Genomic DNA, 21,084 nt, shown 5'->3' with positions numbered 1-21,084 from the left:
TGTTCTCCCTGTGTCTGCGTGGGTTTCCTCCGGGTGTTCCGGTTTCCTCCCACAGTCCAAAGACGTGCAGGTTCGGTGGATTGGCCATGCTAAATTGCCCTTAGATTCCAAATAAAAAAGTTTAGGTGGGGCTACTGGGTTAGGGTGGAGATGTGGGCTTGGGTGTGGTGCTCTTTCCAAGGGCCAGTACAGACTCGATGGGCTGAGTGGCTTTCTTCTGCACTGTAAATTCTATGATTCTATCAACAGCCAATCTAATCTCATCCTTAGAACCATTCTTGTAAATCTTTTCTGCATCCTTTCTAAAATCTTCACATCCTTTCTGTTGAGGCTGAGCGTGTGTTTTATTAAGGTTCATCATTTACTTGCTTTAGTGCCCTGTGCCCCTATGTATAAAACACAGTATTCAGTATAATGCATCACCTGCTTTCTCAACCTGTCTGGCCATATTGAATGATTTACGCATATATACACCCACGTTCCCCTGCTCCTTTGGAAGTATATCTTTTATTTTATGTCACCTCTCCTTCTTCTGACCAAAATGTATCACTCCACATTTCTCTGAATTAAATTTCATCTACCACATATCTGTCCATTTCATCTCTATATCCTCTTGAAGTGTCCCACTGTCCTCCTCATAGTTCACAATACTTCCAAGCCTTACATCATCCTCAATTTTTGAAACTGTGCCCTGTACAGCCAGGTCTAGATTATAAATATATATCGAGAAAAAGCATATAGCATCCCCCAGTCAGAAGCAAAGTTTTCAGTAATTCTTGCTTTTAATAGGATTGAGTGAAATAATTAATAATAATATTCTTTATTAGTGTCACAAGTAGGCTTACATTAACACTGCAATGAAGTTACTGTGAAAATCCCCTCGTCGCCACACTCCACCTGTTCGGGTGCACTGAGGGAGAATTCAGAATGTCCAATTCATCTAACAAGCACATATTTTGGGACCTATGGGAGGAAAGCGGAACACCTGGACGTGACACGGAGAGAACGGGCAGGCTTTGCAAAGACAGTGACACAAGTGAGAATCAAACCCGGGACCCTGGCACTGTGAAGCAACAGTGCTAACCAATGTACTACTAAACTGATGCATAATGAAATTTTAGCTACACTAAAGATGTGTTTCAAAATTACACAAGGTTGGAAATAAAATGCTTACAGGCACCAACATTTTTCACTTAAAAAAAAGTTTACTGACGTTTGGGGAAAAGTATTAGTACATGGGAAAACAACGTAATAGTAGAGCTCAGAGCTCCTGCACCTCAAAATTTCCCACTGCACCGCTGCTGTGGCATATTTACAAATTGGTATTTTCCCATGACAAATGTGGACATTAGAATTCATATTGGAAACTTTAAAAGGAGGATTCAATTAGGTCTTTGCACCAGGTCCAATTATCATTGCCCTGATTCCCTCCACCTAAAGACTGTTCTAGGTTTTAATTTGTCTGTGTTGTGCAACGGGAGATCGACTCCTCTATGAAACAGACGTAAGCAACAAAATCAATACTAATTGGTTGACAGTACTTTCGTAAGTGTTAATGTTTTAACGCAGTCTCTCCAGTCATAAAGCTACATAAACAGTACTTTTCTCCGTTTCCGTGATCAGAATACTTACAAACAGTAAAGCAACTTTTATTTAATGTTCGTCTCCGCGATTAAAGTACACCGAGAATAGTTCAGTTGAGCACTTTATGACCAACCGTCCAAAAGTGAATGGATGTGGAGAAAGTAGGAAATGCACCAAAGATGGGAGCACATTAAAAGATCGGGGAAGATTATGCCTGACCTGATCGGTTTATGCATATGTATCAATCTGTATCAAACATTCTTAATAATATTTAAGCTGAGATTGTGTGTGTCAAAGTCTGAATTTAGATAGATGTGCATCTGTTAGAGAGGAAAGATGGTGAGCAATCTGGTTGTTGCTGCCATGTCCGGAATCTAATTAATTCGTTGTTTTTCACAAGACGGTGTTGGGAAACTGATGAAATCGGTGCTATTCTAACCTCCTGTATGATACTTTCATATTATTTGAAATTACGCATGTATGTGCTGCTGTGTACGATACAATTACCATGCCGTTTCAAAGGTAGGTCTGAGCAAGTCAATTTTTTAATAGTCTCAGTTGTATATTCTTGTTACAAAACAGTTAAATCGGGGACTTTGAAAGTTTTCCCTGATTTACAGTGGAAGCTGCCCAGAATTATTCATCAATATTAATGCCCACAATGTTGATTTTTTTTTTGACGTGTGTTTCTGTTGCCGTACATATCAGGTGCTGGTTCTCAACCCCCGGAAATTTGCAATAAGGTGGGTGGCAGGGGGTAGAATGCACTGCATTTAACTTAAAAACATCCGATTAAAAAGACCAAAACACAAGGCAGTGGAGAATGTTTTAAATCCGTGCACACACCGCTCGCACCAGCAGCCGGAGATATGCCACCACTTGCCTCCCGTGCCTCCGCCGCACTGCCCATCACACAGCGATCACACAACCGATTGTTCCCACGCCGGAGGTGGAACCTGGCGGTGAATATTTCAGATTAAAGCCGAGCTAATAAGTAAATATGCCGCTCGCAACTAAAACATCTCCGAGAGAGAAAATAATAGGTGTGTGACAGATTTATAACGCTCTGAACTCAGAGTAAGAAAACCTCCGGCTGGACCGTCCATCGGGGTTGACTGTCGCCGGTAGAGTGTCAGCATCGACCAGTCTCTGAGAATCGCTCTCCCCCCCCCCCCCCCCCCACCACCCCCCTTTCCTTCCATTAACCCACTGCTTCCCTGGATAACAGGCTGGCAATCTCCCCACCCCCTTCCTCCCATACCCCCACACCGTCCCCCGACTACCCAGTGCGGACTGCACCATGTGAGTTGGAGGGATGCGCAGCTCGCTTTCTCAGGGACGCGCGCCGATCGCGGCCGCTTAGTGTGAGGGAGAGGCCGGGGCTAACCTGAAGAGCTGTGACCAGACTGTGGGTTCTGAGGCAGATGCATTGGGCCGATCTCTGTTTGGGGTGAGGGTTGTGAGTGGGGTCGGGAGGTGGGGGTTGGAGGGGTGGGGGGGGAGTTGGCGGTGAGAATTTGTGTCTCTCTCATCCTTTGGGCATTGCTGGGAGCAGGCTCTCTGGATCACGTGCCTTTGCCTGAGGCTGAGGGCGCTTCATTACTTCTTCCACCGCCATATTACAAACTTCAGTATTTTTCTCTCTTGAATTTTTCCCGCTCGGTGAGTAGGTTTTTTTTTCTATCTGGATTTTTTTTCATTGATTTTTTTTGGTAATTTTCATTCCTTTTTAACTACTTTTTTTTTAAATTAAAAAAAATGCAAAGAAATTGAGCCTACGAAGCATGGTTTATAAATTCTATTTTGCAGAGTAAGTTCTTGCATGCTGGTATAGTGGTAAGTCAGTGACGGCATTGGCAAAAGGAACTGTGTGTATTTTGTCTATTTTTTTGTTACTGTTGCCAGCCAAAAGAAAATATTTTTTAACACGCATGCATAGCCGTAGATTTTTTCTTTTAAAAAGAGAGAAACGCTCTCCTGTTGTGCTCATTCTATTTGCAAAGCTTTATTGGTGTATTTTTCCATACCGGTATTGACACAATCTGTGTGCTTCGCTTGGTCGAGCTGAAGTGACAAGCTGCCAAAAAGCACGACATGAATGAAGCAAGTTTTCGTTGTCAACAACAACAAAAGTGTTTTGCAGACTTTTCTACCTTTTTTTTAAAGGGAAACTTTTCTTGCAGCTTGTTGCTTTTTTTTTCTTGAGAAATCGTTTTCCTAAATGTGTACTTATTTCAGACAGTTGTGGTTTTTAAAAAAAAGACAAATCTGCTATCCAGCTGTTGAAAACTTTTTAATCGTTAACTGCCCCCCCCCCCCCCAAAACAAAACAATTAAAAGTTGTGGATGGCTGTGGAAGTTCTTGAGGGGCAAGTGAAATGCGTTACCGGTTATATTGTTCACAGAAGGCACGCCGACCCTTCAGCACAGGTATTTTACTTCAGGGCCAATATAATGTAACCTGATCATTGTCATCAGAAAAGCTGGGAATAAAATATTGATGAAGTAAATAACGTGTGTTTTATTTAATGCTTTCCTAAGTGGCTAGTCTGCCTAACAGGTCCAGTTCACCGGAAAGGCAGTCGCGTGTTATTTTCTGGTCTGCCTTCTCCATGGAACCTTGTTTACGATGTTGCTGCCGAATATTATTGCGTTTTGATTTAATTGTGTGAATGAGGGCTGGTGAGATACTTTCCAGTGAAGAGCTTCGGGGAGCAGTGAGGGGGAGTTTCATCATGTTTCTGGCAGTGCTGCTGCTACAATGTAAGTAACTATGGTCTGATGCCCAATACGACAGCGATACATTGTGCCGTGTTTGACGTTACCTATATCCTCCGTGTGCTGTCAGACGGGGCTCGTCATACAGTGGAGTTGCACGTTTTTTGAAATCAGAAGTGATTTAATTTCAGCCAGTGCCGTTCTGTTGGGGTTGCTAACAATGTGTCTGAGTAAAACGTATCCAATTTGGGAGCACTCTTATCCAGAATTCGCTCGCCGTAAGGAATGAGTGTGCCAGATAAAGGGCTATAATAAGTCAATCTACTAATGCAGAAGTTTGAAAAGTTCCAGCTAAATTTTAATGTTTTGTAAGCAAAGTAATTGCTGAGCATTATTCCCTTTTTGGTGAAAATCTATGAAATCAATTACATCTTCAACATCAGGTTTTCAGTGACAGGTCAGGGAAAATTCCTCCGGTAGAATCTAAGGAATAAAATGTTACAAATATTTGACCCAGTTATATCAATCTAGAATGAAAATTGGGCAAGTCCATTTTATTTTGTTTTCTGCAGATACTACAGAGAAGATTTATTATTACTGGTGTAGTGTGGCATTTTTCTCACCCCACTGGAAGCTGCTAGCTGCACTTAGCTCTACCTTTCCTGGTTGGTGAAACATTTACACCTCTTCTCTGCTGCCCGAGCAAGGTAGTCACACTGCAGTTGTCATAAGATTAATAAACCCAGATTTAAAATACATACTGCAATGGCACATTGTGGTAAGATAGAAACTGTTTAGATTTGTTTTTAAACGATCCTTTTGGCGAACATTGTGAAACAGTCAAAGCATCATATTGGTTGATTTATACACTTCCATAAGTATTTCTAACATTTGCAATAGTAAAATTATTTTTGAATCAGTCAAGGAAAATTGGATTTTGCTGAATGTGACTTCACTTTGAAGATAGCAGGTCCTTTGTGCATTTTTGTTGAATTTGCAATTGTTCTGAAGATGGCTGAAAAGAGTATAATGCATCAATGTGGTCAAGTTATTACTCTTATAGTGTATTGATGCTGCTGAATGTTTTCTCACTGCACAGCATCAAGTTAAATATTGGCAATTCATAAAGAGCCACCCATTTCAAACCTGAGGATGGAGTATAGGTATACACAGCAATTGCCATAGTAACGTCACATCAAAGTGAATGCTCTTTTCGTTTGTCACACTGTCCAAGTGAATACTAAAAAAATATATAGCCCTGGCATTTTCCATGAGCATTGAGTGTCAATCGGAAGTTATTAGTTATTGTGTGGTGCTTGTATTAACTGTTAACACAGTGCAGTAAACAAAATACAGACTGTTAAAATGTTAAATTCAAAGGGAAGAAGATTTTGTTTAATATTTCCTTTGAAGCTACTCTGATACTGGTTAAGTCTTATAGCTTACCTTTATTTCCCCCCTTACAAATACTATAAATTAACATGAATTACATTTCCAGCCATGTAATTTTAGGGAGTAACAAACCTAGCTAAAGTTGTTTGACCCAGTCCAGATGATATTGCGAACACATGTATATAAATTAAAGTATTTTCTCCTTTAAAATTCCTTTTTAAGGGTCTGCATGCCAGCAGACTAGGGGAGGTCAGGTTCACAAATGCTAGATAGGATCGAGAATGATAGGGCACAGATTGAAAGTAATTGGGAAAAGAAGCAAAAGAGACATGAGGAAAAACTTTTACATGCAACGAGTGGCTAATGAATGGAATGCACTGTCTGCATGTGATGGAGGCAAGTCCCATTCAAGCATTCAAAAGGGGATTAGAGTTATATTTTTAAAAAAGGTTGTGCAGAATTATTGGGAAAAAGCAGGAGAGCAATAAAGTGAATTGCTGATTTGTAGAGACTGGGCCAAATGACCACCTCTTGCGCTCTAACATTTGTGTAATTCTGTAATCAATTGATTTTCTGAGAGCCTGTGCTAGAAGAGCGGTATGATGTGGGAAAAGCCACTAATATCTCCCACAAAAGAAGATACGTATGAAGATGAAGGAGACAAATATGCCTGAGAAAACAAAAATGAATCAATTAGCACCTCTATAGCCAGCAAATGTGATTAAATACCCAATTAGATAAATAGATGGCAAGACCTAACCATTTCCCTTTGACATTCAATGGCATTGTTATCACTTTACCTCCTCCAATTAACATCCTGGGGGTTGCCATTGACCCGACATTTAACTGGACCAGCCACATAAATACTGTAGCTACAAAGCATAGGCCAAAGAAAGGGAATACCGTGACAACTAACTGATCTCCTGACTCTCCAAAGCCTGTCAACCATCTGTATGGCACAAGTCAGGAGTGTGATGGAGTATTCTCCACTTGCCTGGATGAATGTAGCTCTAACAACTCTCAAGATTAGCACCAGGCTTCTTGATTGGCACCTCATCAACCACCTTAAGCATTCGATCCCTCCACCACTGGCGCACAGTGACAGTAGTGTGTACCATCTACAAAATGCACTGCAGCAACTCAAAAGCACCTTCCTAACCTGTGACCTCTATCACCGAGAAGAACATGTGCAACAGGTTGCATGGGAACTCCCAACATCTGTAAGTCACGGATCATCCTGACTTGGAAATATATTCCCATCCTTTCACTTGACTTTGCTATGTCAAAAATCTTGGTTTCCCTGACAACAATGTGGGTGTATGTATTCCACTTGGACTGTATCTGCTGAAGATGTATTTAGAATGGACAATAAATGCTGGTCTTGCCAGAGATACTGAAACTCCAAGACCGAATAGGAAAATCTATTTCTAAATTGTTGATATAGTCATGAATGGGAAAGGCTTGAGGTCAAGTTTACTATTTAATTAGAAAAAATGCTAACTTAAATTAAGCTCAAATTGGAATTGTCGGCAATTGTTTGATTATAATTTGAGCTACTGCTCATTTTTATAAGTTATGATACTGCATTGTTTGAAGCATGAAGATAATATTTTCTGTGACTCACTGTCTCAAGGTATTGGAAGTGAGAAGAATAGGAATAGACTCATCTCTCAAATAATTTTACCGACAATAACTTAGCAGGCTGTGACGAAAGCCAAATCATTTACAAGCCATGTAGTTAGCTAACAACCATTGGGAGTATTATTGGCCGGGTGGGGGGTATCACAAAATGGGAAATGATATATCGACAGCCAAAATTTTCACGCCAGTAAATAAGAACATTTACTTTTGCCAATTTTGCATTGCTACCGAAGACAAATTTTGAGCTCAATGGTTCATAATTGTGATGAAAGAAAATACCATTTATTTTGTTTTCTTTAAGTAAAATCATTCAACGGTAAAAGGTCTTTAATAGTTTACGCTATTAAACCTGGTTCATCTGTTAGTGAACGACAAAGGAGTAACACTAATCCTTTGAAAAGTCAGAGGAGGCTGTAATATATTTAACGAGGATTAGGGTTTTCAATAAACAAAAACAAAGGACAGCAACTTGAGAATTGTATAGATAACAGGTAACCAGGAGAAAAGCTGCTCCCAGAGAACAATGTTCCCAGGGTGTCAGGCCAGATGGCAACTGTTTTGGAGGTGACTGACACATACCGAAAACAGAGATAACTGGAAGAGCACTTGGAAAACAGCTTATTTTATCGTGAAAGCACTAATATGGTGTCAAGTTGAAATCCTTCTGTATCATATGATTTACATCTGAAAAGCAACTGGATATGTGATAATGTGTGCATCTCACCTGTGCCTCTGCATTGCCAAAGAACTTTTGATTCAGAAAAACGTCTATTCTTTCATTAGTTATTGTAGGGGAGGGGCAGTGGCGTAGTGGTTTTGTGGAGTAATCGAAAGACCCAGCGTAATGCTCTGTGGACTTGGCTGATGGTGAAATTTGAATTCAATAAAAATCTGGAATTAGAAGTTTAATGATAACCATGAAATCATTGTCAATTGTCATAAAAAAGACATGTAAGGCAGCACGATGGCACAGTGGTTAGCATTGCTGCCTACGGCGCTGAGGACCCGGGTTCGAATCCCGGCCCTGGGTCACTGTCCGTGTGGAGTTTGCACATTCTCCCCGTGTCTGCGTGGGTTTTGCCCCACAACCCAAAAGATGTGCGGGATAGGTGGATTGGCCACGCTAAATTGCCCCTTAATTGGAAAAAATAATTGGGTACTCTAAATTTAAAATAAATAAATAAATAAAAAAGACATGTGGGTCAAAAGTTGTAAAGAACATTGGGCTGGATTCTCTGGTCCCCCGGCCATGTGTTTCTCGGCAGCGTGCCATTCGCTGGCAGTAGGATTCTCTATCCTGCCACTTGTCAATGCGATTTCCCATTGAAGTCACCCCACGCCACTGGGAAACCCATAGGCAGGGGTGCACTGCCAATGGGAACAACGAATCCCAACACCCGGAAAATTCCAACCATTATACCAAAAAGATCATAAGTGAAAACATTACAAATACAAAAGCGTTTTGGGTAAGATGGGGGAATGACCTTCTATGAATTCTGCTGACAAGTCTGAGTGGCTTGATGCCTAAAGGGGGCTGCAGGTTGTTCTACTGGGAAGAAGATGGTATTAATGATGTCAGGTTTTGTAAATAGTTACAGAATCATGGAATTTACAGTGCACTAGGAGGCCACTCGGCCCATTGAGTCTGCACCGGCCCCTGGAAAGAGCACCCTCCCTCAGCCCACACCTCTACCCTATCACCATAACCCAGCAACCCCGCCTAACCCTTTTGGACACTAAAGGTAATTTACACTTTAAGCTGTATATTTAATTTCGAGATACAATAGAGTTGGGTTGCTTAAGATAGCTTACTAACATTGCTACCTGGATGCAAGGCTCGCATGGTTCACATTACCATGGAGATGGACCATGAAGGGACAGGTTAAAAGGAGGTTGTTGCAGAATCAGTTTGCAAGTTTTCTGAATAAGTCACTGAACCTCACAGACAAAATCAATCTGCAATAATCTGAGAGAGAGTAAGAGAGAGATGTTTAATCAATGCTGCTTTTAGTTTTTTTGATGCAATGAAAGGCTTAAAACTTGAGATCTTGTCATGTAATCCTTTTAAACACTGGAAGTTTGAATTTCCTCTTAAATTATCAGGTGCTATGGGATTGGTAAAAGTTAAAAGCATAGAGTGGGTAATACAGTGAGTTATACATGAGCTCATCATCTATTGGACCAGGGTATTAAATTGAGCCGAGGCTGTTGAAATGTAAGTCTCTTATGCCAGAAGCTTGTAAGATCCCAGTATGAAATGAACATGTGGAGGTTCAGTTCATTCCTGATAAGGAGGAACTTACAACATGAAATCTTGCCCAGGATCTTCCATCTCGCCAGCCGGCCAAGGGGTTTCCCATTGTGGGCAGCCCCATGCTTTGGAAATCCCCAGGCTGCCAGTGCAATGGAGAATCTCGACAGCAGAGAATCCAGTCCTTATCTAATTTAGTGGTAAATTATAAATTGTGGAGGAATTGGAATGGAAAATGAAATGGAAAACACAGAATGCCGAGAAAGCAAAATAATCAAATGCATAGTTTAACTTAATGGAGATAATAATAATACTCATAATAATATTTATTATTGTCACAAGTAGGCTTATGAATGCAATGAACTGCAATGACATTACAGTGAAAATCCCCTAGTCACCACACTCCGGCGCCTGTTCGGGTACACAGAGGGAGAATTCAAACTGTCCAACTCACCTAACAAGCACATCTTTCGTGACTTGTGTGAGGAAACCCACACAGACTTAGGGAGAACGTGCAGACTCTGCACAGTCAGTGACCCAAGTGGGGATCGAACCTGGCACTCTGGCGCTGTGAAGCAACAGTGCTACCCACTTTGCTATGGTGCCACTCTATGAATGTAGGTTTTTTTGTATTTGATATTTTATACTGTGGCCAATCATAAAATATCAATAAATGTAACTTCTAAAGAGAAAATTGTACATATACTATAGTGTTCTAAAAGCAGATAATTTGTGTTTCATTCTGTACCCATACGAGGGAAAAACATGGAGTATATGTATAATGGAACATTGGAGGAGATTTAACTGTGTTTACCCAGACAGAAACAGATAATTTGTATTTCATTCTGTTCCCATACTAGAGAGAGACATGGTGTAAATGTGTAATGGAACACTGGTGGAGACTGACTGTTTTTACCTGGATAGAAACAAAAATAACCAATTCAATAACCAACGGATCAGATCAGCATTTTGCACTCGTAGCACATGCAGCCATGAGTGGTGGTAGGCAATTAAACAATTAATGGGACGGCAAAATGCCACAACTGCCCTTCCTCCATGATGATGCAGTCCAACATGTCATTGCAAAAGACAGTGTTTTTTTTGTATCAAATTAGAGTACCCAATTAATTTTTTCCAATTGGATTGGATTTGCTTCTTGTCACGTGTACCGAGGTACAGTGAAAAGTATTTTTCTGCGAGCAGCTCAACAGATCATTAAATACATGGGAAGAAAAGGGAATAAAAGAAAATGCATAATAGGGCAACACAAGGTATACAATGTAACGACATAAGCACTGGAGTCGGATGAAGCATACAGGGGTGTAGTGTTAATGAGGTCAGTCTATAAGAGGGTTATTTAGGAGTCTGGTAACAGTGGGGAAGAAACTGTTTTTGAGTCTGTTTGTACGTGTTCTCAGACTTCTGCATCTCGTAGCCGATGGAAGAAGTTGGAAGTGTGAGGAAGTCGGGTGGGAGGAGTCTTTGATTATGCTGCCCGCTTTCCCCAGGCAGCGGGAGGTGTAGATGGAGTCAATGGATGGGAGGCAGGTTCGTGTGATGGACTGGGAGGTGTTCACGTCTCTCTGAAGTTTCTTGCAGTCCTGGGCCGAGCAGTTGCCATACCAGGCTGTAATGCAGCAAGATAGGATGCTTTGTATGGTGCATCTGTAAAAGTTGGTAAGGGCTAATGTGGCCATGCCAAATTTCCTTAGTTTCCTGAGGAAGTATAGGCGCTGTTGTGCTTTCTTGGTGGTAGCGTCGACGTGGGTGGACCAGGACAGATTTTTGGAGATGTGCACCCCTAGGAATTTGAAACTGCTAACCATCTCCACCTCGGCCCCGTTGATGCTGACAGGGGTGTGTACAGTACTTTGCGTGGCGTGGGAGAATCATGGGAGGCCTCCCGACATTTTTTACGTCCCCCTGGCGCCCCCAGCGATTCTCCCCACCGCTCGGAAAAATCGGCGCTTGCCGTTTTTCACGGCGAACGGCGATGCTCCAAGCCCGATGGGCCGAGCAGCCGGCCCTTCACGCCCGTTTCACCACGGCAGCAGCCACACCTGGTCGCTGCATTCGTGAAACGGGTGCCAGATGCCCGTTTGGGGCATCTAGGGGCCCGATTGGGACGGGAGCACCGCGACTGTGCTCCGGAGGGGACAGGCCCACGATCGGTGCCCACCGATCGTCGGGCCAGCGTCCAAAACGGATGCAGTTTTTCCCCTCCGCCGCCCGGCAAGATCAAGCCGCCACGTCTTGCCGGGCGGCGGTGGAGAAAGATGGCACCACGCATGCGCGGGTTCATGCCGTCTGCGCGCTGATGTCATCCGCGCATGCGCAGGTTGGAACCAGCAACCCGCACATGCGCCGTTTCCGCGTCATTTTGGCGCGACAAGGTCGCGGCTGGGAACGACGGGGGCCCGCTCCCGCTCCTAGCCCCCCAGGTGGGGGTGAATTAGGTGCGGGGAGCAGGCCCTGAGGCCGTCGTGAAGCTCGGCCGATTTCACGACGGCCATCCCGATTTTTATCGGGAGCGGAGAATACCGCCCCAGATCTTTAGTTTTGCTGGCATTGAGGGAGAGATTGTTGTCGCTTCATCACTCCACTAGTTTCTCTATCTACCTCCTGTATTCTAACTCGTCGTTATTCGAGATCTGGCCCACTATGGTCGTATCGTCAGCAAACTTGTAGATGGAGTTGGAACCAAATTTTGCCACGCAGTCATGTGTGTACAGGGAGTAGAGTAGGGGGCTAAGTACGCAGCCTTCCGGGGCCCCGGTATTGAGGACTATTGTGGAGGATATTGTTGTTGTTCATTCTTACTGATTGTGGTCTGTTGGTCAGAAAGTCGAGGATCCAGTTGCAGAGTGGGGAGCCAATAAATAAGAATCTGATGTAGGAGTCCTTGTTGTCGAGATGCTCGAGGGATGAGTTTAGGGCCAGGGAAATTACGTCTGCTGTGGACCGGTTGCGACGGTATGAGAATTGCTGTGGATCGAGGCGTTCTGGGAGTATGGAGGTGATGCGCTTCATGACCAACCTCTCAAAGCACTTCATTACGACTGAAGTCAGGGCCACTGGACGGTAGTCATTGAGGCACGTTGCCTGGTTTATCTTTGGCATCGGTATGATGGTGGTCTTCTTGAAGCAGGTGGGGACCTCGGAGTGGGGTTGGGACAGGTTAAAGATGTCTGCGAACACCTCTGCCAGCTGGTCCGCACAGGCTCTGAGTGCACGACCAGGGTTCCCGTCCGGGCCCTTCGCCTTCCGAGGGTTCACTTTCAGGAAGGCCGATCTGACTTCGGAAGCTGTGATTTTAAGGAGCAATTAAGGGGCAATTTAGCATAGCCAATCCATCTACCTGGCATGTCTTTCGTTGTGAGGGCAAAACCCAGGCAAACATGGGGAAAATGTGCAAACTCCACAGAGCCGGGATCGAACCTGGGACTTCAGTGCCAAGAGGCAGCAGGCTAACCACTGTGCCTTCGTGCTGCCCAGTAAAATAGTGTTGAGGCATTCACACCCATCCATTCACAATCATCTTCAGTCAGAAGTACTGAGAGTAGAATCCATCTTGACCCCCTTCTGAGGCCCTTAACATCACAGGTGCCCTTAACATCACAGATGTCTTCAGACAATTTGATTCACTCCATATGGTGTCAAGAAATAGATGAGACATTGGATACAGCAAAGGCTGTGGGCCATGATAATGTCTCCACTGTAGAACACACTGTAGAATCATTTGTGCTGTTAACCAGGTTATTCCAGTGCAGATACAGCATTGACATCTACCTGGCAATGTGGAAAATTGCCAGGGATGTCCTGTCCATGGGAGAACCAGCCAAATACCGCTCCGTCAATTCTAAGCAAAGTGATGGAAAGTGCTGTTGACAATGCCATCAAGCAGCACTTAGCAACAATTTGATCATTGATACTCAATTTTGGTCCGCCACGCCCACTTGGTTCAAGACTTCTTTACAGCCTTGATCCTAACATGAACAAAAGTGCAGAGGTGAGGTGAGGCTCTTGACATAAAGGCATCATTTGCTTGGAGTGGCATCAAGGAGTCTCAGAAAAATTGAAGTTGATGGAAATTGGGTAAAACTTTCAATTGGTTAGAATCATACCAGCATAAAAGAAGAGGTTTGTGGTTGTTGAACGACAGACATTTCAGCCCCAGGACATTGCTTTTGATATTTCTTAGGGTAGCGTCCTGGACCAAACCATCTTCAGCTGCTTCAAGAATTTTTATTTTAAAAATTCTTTTCCAATTAAGGGGAAATTTAGCGTGACCAATCTACCTACCCTACACGTCTTTGGGTTGTGACGGTGAGACCCACGCAGATATGGGGAGAATGTGCAAACTCCACATGGACAGTGACCTGGGGCTGGGATCGAACCTGGGTCCACGGTGCCGTGAGGCAGCAGTGCAAATCACTGTGCCACCATGTCACCCCAGCTGCTTCAAGTATGAAATTGCCTCCGTTGTAAAATCAACAGTGGAGATGTTTGCTGATGATTGCACAATATATAATTATAATCTTTATTGTCACAAGTAGGTTTGTTGCAGCACCATTTGTGATTCAGATACTGAAGCAGTCTGTGTCTATGTGAAGCATGACCTAAACAACATTCAGGCACAGGTTGATAAATTGTAAATAACATTTGCGCCACCTAAGTGCAAGGTAATGACCATCTCCAGCAAGAGAAAATCTGACCATCTCCCCTTGACATTCAGTGGTATTATCATCACTGAATCTGCCACTATCAACATCATGGGAGTTACTATTGACCAGAAACTGAACTGGACCAGCATTTAAAAATGTCAACCAGAGCAGGTCAGGAGACTGGGAGCTTCACTGCAAGTAAAGTCTGTCCACTATCTGCAAGACACAAGTTTGGAGTGTGATGGAATGTTCTCCACTTGTCTGGATGAGTACAACTCCAAACGGGGTCTAGAAGCTTGGCACACCACACAGGGCAAGACAGCCAGTTATATTGGCACCCTACCCACCAAATTAAATGCTCACTCCCTTCTATGTGGTACACACAGTGGCATCAGGGTATACCATATACACAATACATAGCAGCATGTCCTTCAGTACTTTCTAAACCTGTTACGTATACCACCCCGGCTGGACAAGGGCAACAGATGTATGGAAACATCATTACCTGCAATTTCCCCTAAATCAATCATAATCCTGACTTGGAATTTATTGTCATTCCTTCACTATGTTGTCATTTCTTCACTGTGTCACTGGGTTAAAATCCTGGGACACGCTCCTCAACAGTACTGTGTATGGACCTGCACAAATGGACTGCAGTGATCAAGAAGGTGTACCTCCTGAAATGCAATTAGGGTCAGGCAATAATGCTGGCCGAGCCAGCGATATTCACATCTAAGAATGAATGAAAACAAAGTGGAATGCTTGCAGAGTTAAAATGTTCTGCAGTCCTTTTTTCCCCATTGCACTATCACTGGATGCCCTTGGGTGCCGGTCAGATTTGGACAGAGCTTTAATTTGTGCACATACACATGTTATGATGTAGGTAGGTCACATGACATCAGGATCCTGCTTACAAAGTGCAGTGTTTGCTGCAGATCATTTGTTCAGTAAAAACTGGCTGTACTGCACAAGGAGCAGGAATGCTCCACATGTGTTCTACAAGAACAATGTGTGTCTGACATGCCAGGATTAGGACATGTTTCCACCCCCCATACAACTCCGACCCCTGCTCTGGTCCCAGAGCTAACTTTTCTTGGTTTGGATCAGAGGGCTGCACTGCAACACATTTTCAGGCCATGCTGCTCACTTTGTACATGTTAACGATTGCTTATATCTGAGGTTGTCAACAGTCCCAGGGGTCATCTGGCTCCCCGGGATGACCATTTTAAAAACGTTCTCGGCTCGGAACTCTAATGCAAATGCAAAACCTAGCATTACAGTAATAATAATAATAATAGCTTCTTGTCACAAGTAGGCTTCAATGAAGTTACTGCAAAAAGCCCCTAGTCGCCACATTCCGACGCCTGTTCGGGGAGGCCAGTATGGGAATCGAACCCGCACTGCTGGCCTTGTTCTACATTACAAGCCAACTGTTTAGCCCACTGTGCTAAGCCAGCCCCTAAAAAAGTTACTCAAACAATACTTCTGATGGTTTATAAAATGGTAGTTTCGGTTTCTGAATTGCAATAAAAGGGTTAAAATATTAACATCTTTGAGCAAATCAAGTAAAACATTTAACCTTCTTCATTTTTCTTGCTATTCGTCCTTCTCCATCTCTTGAGTGATTGAACTTTGTTCAATGCAAACAATTGTAACTTTTATTTATATTTTCCTGGGGGGAGAAAAATATGTGAGGTGTTTTCTTGCATGTTTTACACCCTCCTAACTCCCATGGCCCATTTTGGAGCAGTTGTGAGCTAGAAAATCTGTTCTCAAACAATTAACTGAATCAAAAACTCCAAAACTCACTTTTTCATTTGGACAAAACCCAAAAGAAGTGACAGGATATCATTGTTGGAATAGATTTTTCCAGTTTTAAAAAGCATGCCACCGTTGGCCACGTTGTGTTGCCTGTGGCAATCATAGTATGATTAAATCTGGTGAGATAAATCATCTGTCTTGCAGTATTGGTTAAGATCTGATTATGATTTGCATCACTTAAGAATGGAAAGACAACAGAAGCACAGGCATGTGCCACCACTCAAATATGCTAACGTGTGTGTAAATGAGGTGGAAAGTAAAGAATGTACATCAGTAATCTGTTGACTGACGGCTATCTATTTCCTATGTTTCTATCCAAGTCCAGGGACAAAGAAATATGTTATGATATTTAGTTCTTCCATTGGATAAATACTCCATAATATCCAAAGTCCATAATATTTGTTTTTGTAACATGAGTTTAAAGAGCAAAAATATGTCACTCATAGTAATACATACCTACTGGATATTAAGGTGCCCCTTGGTGAAGAGATTTATTTATAATTTAGATTTAATGCTGCAGCTACAATTCATCATCCATCTGAACACAAGAAACCAAGAACGCAAGAATTAGGAGCAGGAGCAGGCCATTTGGCCCCTCAAGTCTGCTCCGCCATTCGATAAGTTCACGGCTGATCTGATTTGTTGCCTCAACTCCATTTTCTGTCTACCCCATTGCCGTTGACTCCCTTAACGGTCAAAAATATATCTAACTCAGTCTTGAATATATTCAGTGACCCCACTGCTTTCTGGGGAGGAAAGTTCCAAAGATTAATAACTCTTTGTGGGAAGAATTCCTCCTTACCTCGGTCTTAAACGCCAACCGCTTATTTTTAAACTGTCCCCCCTAGATCCCCCCTCTAGAGTAAACACCCTCTCAGCATTTGCCCTGTCAAGTCTTCTCATCTTATGTTTCAATAAGATCACCTCTCATTCTTCTAAACTCGAATGAGTACAGGTCTACCTGCTCAATCTTTCCTCACCAGACAGACCCCTCATCTCACGAATCGTGACTAGTGAACCTTCACTGAACTGCTTCCCTCCTTAAGTAAATAGACCAAAACTGTCTAAATAGACCAAAACTTGGGGCAGCAGGGTAGCATGGTGGTTAGCATAAATGCTTCACAGCTCCAGGGTCCCAGGTTCGATTCCCGGCTGGGTCACTGTCTGTGTGGAGTCTGCACGTCCTCCCCCTGTGTGCGTGGGTTTCCTCCGGGTGCTCCGGTTTCCTCCCACAGTCCAAAGATGTGCGGGTTAGGTGGATTGGCCATGCTAAATTGCCCGTAGTGTCCTAATAAAAGTAAGGTTAAGGGGGGGGGGTTGTTGGGTTACGGGTATAGGGTGGATACGTGGGTTTGAGTAGGGTGATCATGGCTCGGCACAACATTGAGGGCCGAAGGGCCTGTTCTGTGCTGTACTGTTCTATGTTCTATGTACACACTAATCCAGATATGGCCTTCTCACTGTCAATGTGCAGTAGCAGCAAAACATCTCTACTTTTATATTCCATTCCACTTGCAATAAAGGATAGCTTTCCATTTGCCTTCCGAATTATTTGCAGTACCTGCATGCTAACCTTTTGCGATTATGTACAAGCACACCAGATCCCATTGTACTGCAGCATTTTACCGTCTTTCCCCATTTAGATAATATTTTGCTTTCCTATTTTTTTTCTGGCCAAGTGGAAAACCTCATATTTTCGAACATTATACTCCCTCTGCCAAATGTCTTCCCACCCTCCATCCAAGTGATTTGTATTCTGTTGTGGACTTTTCTGTATGCTAACAACTTGCTTCCCTTTGTACCTTTGTATCATCAACAAATTTGGTTACATTACAGTTGCTACTTCCATCCAAGTCATCACTTGAGCAATTTTTAAATCTAGTTGACACAGCAACGCAGTTACATTTATGTCAAGTCAAGTAAAATATGAAAAGGCCACACAGTACTTTGTTTGAGAGTACAACCATCTTTCGGCTGGAGTTATACTTTCTCCTTTAACTGTTCTTTATAGACGTAGTAATTTTCAAAACAGGAAAACAGCACTATTGAATGTCGGGACTGTACTGATTGGTTAGATCTGTTCATGGATCTTTATACAGTTGCCAGGGCAACTTTTGTTGTATAACACATGGTTGAAGTGAACATATGGTATGCTTATTTATGTATAGAAAGTCTTGCAAGCATATGCCTGAACAATGCAGAACTTGCTATGAAGACTAGTTGCTCCACACTCAGTGGTGATACTGATTTTAATGCATAAAATTGTTCTTTCTTGTTGAAATGACACATTGGTGAACATAAAATGAGTTTTGAAAAATAACCACACTTCAAAAAAAGTCTTCAATAAAACCCTCAGATTTATATTTTTCTTAAAATAAAAGAACAGTAAACAAAAAGAGAGAGAGCAATGGAGATTATTTCAGCTGCATAATAAAAATAGCGACATTTTATTTTAAGAGAAGGCATTCTGAATATGCTGTAATTCTGTTTCAGATTGTTAGGTTTATGGTGTAAATAATTGTACAAATAGGGTGAGTGGGGGTGTTGGAGGGGGATCACGGATTAATAACAATAATCTTTATTGTCACAAATAGGCTTACATTGCAATGAAGTTACTGTGAAAAGCCCTTTGTTGCCACATTCCAGCGCCTGTTCAGGTACACAGAGGGTGAATTCAGAATGTCCAAATTACCTAACAGCACGTTTCGGGACTTGTGGGAGGAAACCGGAGCACCCGGAGGAACTTCAGAGACAGTGACCCAAGCCGGGAATCAAACCTGGGACCCTTGCGCTGTGAAGACACAGTGCTTAACTATTGTGCTACTGTGCCACCCTGTATTTCAGTATTGATGTGCAGTTGGAGCACTATGTCACACTCCAAACTTGAGCACTCAGCCGGGTGGGGGGGGGAGGGGGGGGGCGTTACTTTCATGTACATCATGCTTAAATTGCTTTGCTTTAATTGGTATGTGGTCTAATATTGAATTTACTTGCCTTTATATTGCATCAATCACAACCACTGGATGCTTCAAAGCACCATACGGCCAATGGAGCATAAAGTGTTGTAACTGTTGTAATGAGGTGAGGGAACGTAGCTGCCAATTTGCACAGAGCAAACTCCCGCAAACAGCAATCTAACCATGACCAGATAATCATTTGTTTTTGCGATGATTGAGGCATAAATATTGGCCAAGACACTGAGGATAACCCCCCTGCTCTTCTTTGAAATAATGTCATGGATTATTTATGTCCACCTGAACAGGCAGACGGGGCCATAGTTTTAATGTCTCATCTGAAAGATGGGGGCTGGGATTCTTCGATCCCGCGCCAGATCGGAGAACCGCCGGGGGGGGGGGGGGGGGGGGGGTTACGTATGGTCCTACCTGGCGGGACCTCGCGTTCTGGCTGCGAGTTTCGTCCTGGTGGGTGTGCGAAGAGATCCGAATCCGGCAGAGCTTCACGGTGGCCAGGGCTGCGATCGGGACCTACCGATTGGTGGGCGGGCTAATTCCCGGGGGGGGGGGCTATGTTCCCCTGCGCCGGGCGCCTTTAATGCTCCGCCATATTGCCTGGGGGCCAGCGCGGAGACGTCAATCCATGCACATGCGCGGACCCATGGCGCATGCGCGAACCCGTGCCGGACTTGGTGTGCATGCGCAGACCCGCGCCGACAGTGGCGTGCATGCGTGGACACTCACCGGCTGTTTCGCGACGGCTTTCGAGCGCACAGCACTCTAGCCCCCTCAGAAGGGGCAAATGTCTGGGCCTGGAGGCCGTTGACGCCGGCGTTGCTCACGCCGGTTTTGACGCCAGCGTCAATACTTGGCCAGGATTTCGGAGAATCCCAGCTGGCATTTCTCACAGTGAGGTGATGGAGTGACAGCCTAGTTTTTGTAAGCTCAAGTCCTTGAGTGAAAGCTAAGCCACAGCTGGCAAACAATTCCATTTAAAATGATGGGTGGGATTTATCAGTTTTCAATCCCTAAGTATCTCCAATAAATTTACTCTGCTGATCTGAATTACCTTGTGTTCCTCACTCCTATTAGCTTCTTGGCTATCTTCTGTCTCAGCTACACAATTTGTCCTTGACTGTGAAGACAAAGCAAATATTTTGAGCCTATGGCCTGGAATTTCATCCTCAATATGGGTAGGGGAGTTGGGAAAATGCCTGGCTTGGTTTGCAGACTTCTGGAGACAGTAAGACAGGGTCCTCATTGCTGGGTGGGAGGAGAGTGGGGGGGGGAGGTTTTTGGGCATGGACTGGAGTCAGACCAACCAACCAGGAAGATGTGCGGAGGCAGCCAGATGGGCTGTTGGGTATGGAGATGAGCTGGACTTTCTTCGAATTAAATTAAAAACACACAAGCTCTCCATCCTTCACCGTTAACATCCCATTCACCCTCTAAACATTTATTGTGCCCCATCCATGCCACCTTATGCCCTCCATGCCAAGCTCTGCACTTCCACCCTCCCTCTATGGTACCCTCAAAAGCCCCTTATGCCAAAGCTCTACATGCCCCCATGCCAAGCTATGGAACATGCATGCCCATTCGGCCATGTACACTTTCAGAATCAATTAACCCACTTGTGTGTAGAGGGATTTGTAAAAAAAACTTTGAAGAAGTAATTCATTGGTAATTTTCTCCTATGTTTGAAAGCAAAGTCTGCACGACAAGCTCATAAAACTGTCAATCACCCAGGCCCTTTAGAGTCTCAAACCCCATGGGTGAAATTGATAGCAGCTATCGGAGAACCTGAATTGTCAATCAAACAATGTTTCCTCTGGAGATCTCCGAGACTCCGCGCCAATATCGTGTTCGGCGCGGGAAGCTCAGAATGGTCGTTAAACCGTAAATTCAGACCGGTGCCGCTCCTGCGATTCTCTAGTCCCCGAAATCGTTCACTGGAAGAAGGGGCCTCATGGACGGCCAGGGAAGGGTCTGGTGGCACAGATCCGTGGGCGCGGGCGATATTGGAGGGCCTGCATTTTTGGTGCCGCTCCGCGGTCCGAGT

General features: G+C 43.7%; 1 protein-coding gene across 8 annotated transcripts in view; it reads left to right on the top strand.

The window, feature by feature from the left end:
- Window positions 1-1,910: 1,910 nt before the first annotated feature.
- Window positions 1,911-21,084, top strand: part of LOC119972445 (RNA-binding Raly-like protein) — a 1,269,223-nt gene continuing 1,250,049 nt past the window's right edge. For 4 of the 8 annotated variants that reach the window (XM_038809148.1, XM_038809145.1, XM_038809147.1 and 1 more), the window contains exon 1: window positions 1,911-2,106. The gene's annotated coding sequence lies outside the window, so the exon portion shown is untranslated. Of the gene's footprint in view, window positions 2,107-3,111; window positions 3,247-4,329; window positions 4,348-21,084 lie in introns of those variants that run through there. The other 4 variants (XM_038809151.1, XM_038809149.1, XM_038809144.1 and 1 more) reach the window with 4 other exon arrangements.

The sequence above is a fragment of the Scyliorhinus canicula genome, chromosome 10 (genome assembly GCF_902713615.1).
Source record: "Scyliorhinus canicula chromosome 10, sScyCan1.1, whole genome shotgun sequence".
Classification (NCBI taxonomy): Eukaryota; Metazoa; Chordata; class Chondrichthyes; order Carcharhiniformes; family Scyliorhinidae; genus Scyliorhinus; species Scyliorhinus canicula.
This window is presented reverse-complemented; position numbering and strand designations above follow the sequence as displayed.